Source organism: Protopterus annectens, chromosome 2.part2, assembly GCF_019279795.1.
Source record: "Protopterus annectens isolate FY-2018-M chromosome 2.part2, PAN1.0, whole genome shotgun sequence".
NCBI classification, from domain to species: Eukaryota; Metazoa; Chordata; order Ceratodontiformes; family Protopteridae; genus Protopterus; species Protopterus annectens.
Window position 1 is genome coordinate 60,056,345 of NC_056730.1, and position 3,726 is coordinate 60,060,070.

The window sequence follows — 3,726 nt, forward strand, 5'->3', positions numbered from 1 at the left end:
GCTGATGATGCCCATCAGAAATGCATACACACCCATGAAGGAATGCTATGAGGCACATGCTCAAACAAGAAACATTATAGAGCATTTATTTGGGCTGCTGAAGTCATAGTTTCAGTGCCTAGATACATCAAGGAGTGTTCTGCAGTACAATCCTAGCACTTGAGTTGAAATTATCACAGTCTGTGCTATGCTAGACAATACCATCCTATGAAAACAGCTGCAACAGGAACACCACGGGCTAAGAGCAAACATTACACCAGCACTGTCAAGGTCATCCCAGCCATATGTAGGTGAGGAGTCAGAGGGGGAACCACCAGCTGCTGTGGGTGTATGTAGATGTCGATATGCACAATGTTCCCTCATCATGACCAAGAGGCAATGGATAACACACTTGCTGACCACCTTTCATCCTATGAACATACGTACAGTAACACTGATGCCAGGCAACACTCACAACCTTTACTTAACCATGTAATGGCTGTGTACTGCTAGCATCAGACAGAGTCAACCCCAAATGACAACAGTTGTAACTGCAGGACTATCAAGGTACTGTAAGTGTTGAACCTGTAAAAGAAAAAAAATGTGTAAGACCATGAATAATGGCAGATAACTAACTGTACTGTTACTTGAAAATGTACCTAAGCAGAATGTGTGTGGGTGTCCAGCACTGACATCAATATGTGACAGGACTGACTCATGTAATAGATATTTATGCAGTTCATCAGCTAACATGACACATGCATCTAAAACACCTAGTATAGAAAAATCAGTCCAAACTATACTTATCTCTACACTCTCATAAGTGAAGCAATAAGCATGACTGTTATATCAACGATTGCATGGTAGGAATCCCAACACTAAAAGGCTGTAATAAATCAGAAAAATCTCCAAATAATAACACCAATACATATCTTAAGCATTCATTTAGCTTTCCTCCTTGTGTATCTGACAATAATCATATGTAATGCAGCAACAACAGAACCTGCACAACTAGGAACCCAACAAGCATTTTTCTAAGCAATAGTATTTTATTCAGATAAAAATATCTCTTATCGCTTCGGCTTAAAAGCCTTTTCAGAGTATAAAAAACACAAATAACACACATCCTTTATATACAAAACAATTTCCCCTAAATATTCAATAAAATGACTAACACAATTATGTCATTACAAAAACGGATATTTTTCAAAACGTGACGTGTATAGGAAATTTAATTGTGAAAAATTATAGACTTTTTTCTCTTTGCCTAAGATTCACAAAAGTATGACAGACCCCCCCCCAGGTCTTCTCATTGTTTCAGCATAGGTTCATAGGTTCATAGGTTCATACTAGGCTATCTGCCCTAGGGCAATTATAAGCCTGGCCCGATTCTGTATGGCTTACGCCACCCCTTGATTTGAGTATACTGTGCCCTTTTTAAGGTTTAGTTTACTGTGCCTCTGTCTAATAGTGAAACGGGAGTAATCCCTGGGACAAACCTATGATCCCCCATCCACTTATCGAGATTCTTCTTGAAGAGATTCAGTGAGGTGCTCTGCCTCACATGAACTGGAATTCTATTCCAGAGCGAAGGGAGCCTCTGGGTTATGAACCTGTCCCTCCAGCAAGTTCTATTTATTTCTGTGCTGAGGTTCAAGTCCCTCGAGCGTAATGCATGTAATTTGTTTACACATAATTTAGCTACCTTCTTACACAACTATCTCCTACCTATAGTAGTAAAGTTGCCTTCTTATATACATGATGTTTTTGATTTTTTTTTTAAATAAAGGGGGTTAAATGGGGGCAGGAAATATATATTTTTTTACACTGGATGTATCTAGTTTATATACTAGTATGCAACATAACTCTGGTTTGGAAGTATTATGTTATTTTTTAGGTGATAACCCTGTGTCTAGTTATATTATTGAGTTAGTAGATTTTTGTTTAAAGAACAATTTCCTTGAATTTAATGGTACATTATTTAAACAGCTACAAGGAGCAGCCATGGGGGCAGCATCTGCCCCCATGTATGGGTTTCTTTGAAAATTAATATATTTATAGAAATGATTTTTTAATAAATATATTATTAATTATTTTAGATATATCAATGTCTTGATTTTTATTTGTGAAGAAGATTTGCATGAGGTGAAAGATTTAGTTGAAAGTTTAGATAATAATAGGTTTCAGTTAAAATTTTTGATGGTCTACAAGTGGGACACAGAGTGTCTTTTTTTAGATGTGGTGTTGGAGAAGGGGGTACAATGCTTTACTGACTAAGGTTCATGGAAATTTTAAAGTGGTAACCAGTTCCTGCATGGTAGTAGTTGTCATCAACCCACACTTTACAATCTATACCAAATGGAGAGTTTGTTAGACTGTGTAGGTTGTACAATAGGGATCAAAAGTTTGAAAAAGAGGTAGAGAAAAGTTTTTCCATGTTTGAAAGGAGAGGTTATGACAAAAAAAGTATTGGTAGAAGGTCTTCAAATGGTACAAAATCCATGGCTAATAATCCCATAGGCAGATCTTATAGAAAATATGGGTCTATATTATGTGAGTGAATGATTAGGTGATTGAACACCTAATCATCGACCATGTAGTATCGAAAGCAAAAAACAGCAAATGGCCAATTTAACGCAGAGAAAGATTTAATTTGGCAGTTCACTGGATTTTGCTGTTTTCTCCACTGTGGAGTGATCTTGGAGTTGGTATATTTAGTTAGTGAGGGTGTGGGGGGCACAGCCCCCCCACTTAGTTTGGCTGTAAAGATATTTTTTTTTTTGTGGCCGATGGTAACATTTCCTGGCAGCGTTCGGTATTACGTGGTCATTGTTTAGGTGTTCAATCACCTAATCATTTGACCCAGAAAATATGTACCATTGTATAATAATACAGATAAGAAGAAAAATAAGGTATTTTTGTAACTAAATACAGTTTGTTTAGTAAAGATTTAGTGCAATCACTTAATTATTTTTTGAGCTTTCTGGTACAACAAAAATAATTTGTTTGTTATTTTGGAAGAAAGACTCTGTGTATCACACAAGCATGGAAAGAACATAGGAGATATGATAGCTAGCAGTAGATTTGTAGCTCGTAAGGTTAACATTGGAAGGGGAAGTAGCCTTAAAGGGTCCTTCCCTTGTGGAAGATGTTCCTCTAGTAATGTTGTGGTTAGGCTGTTCCCAAATATTAATGGAAGAAAATATGAGACACAAAATACTTTTAGATGTGACACTGAGGGGGCTGTCTATGTACCTAGATGCCCATGTAATAATTATTATGTTGGTGAAAGTAAAAGGGCATTCAAAGTTAGAATTTTAGAACATATTAGGGATATAAAGAAATGTAGGATGGAGAGCCCAGTTGCTGCACATTTTAAAGAATATCGTGGTAGTAACGTGTAAGGACTTCAGGTTAGTATATTAGAACAGGTTACGGTGGATAAGTTCAATACTTTACTTTTGAAATGTAAACTGTTACAAAAAGAATCTATTCTTATATTAAAGTATGAAACCTTAGTCCCTAAGGGACTTAATGCAGAATGTAATTGGAGGGTTTTAATTATGTAAATGTTTTGTAATGACATAATTGCTTTAGTCATTTTTATTGAATAATTAGGGAACATTGTTTTGTATGCAAAGGATGTATATTATTTATTTTTTTATACTCTGCAAAGACTTTTTAGCTGAAGTGCTAAGAGAGATTTTTACCTGAATAAAATACCATTGATTAGAAACCTGCTTGGTG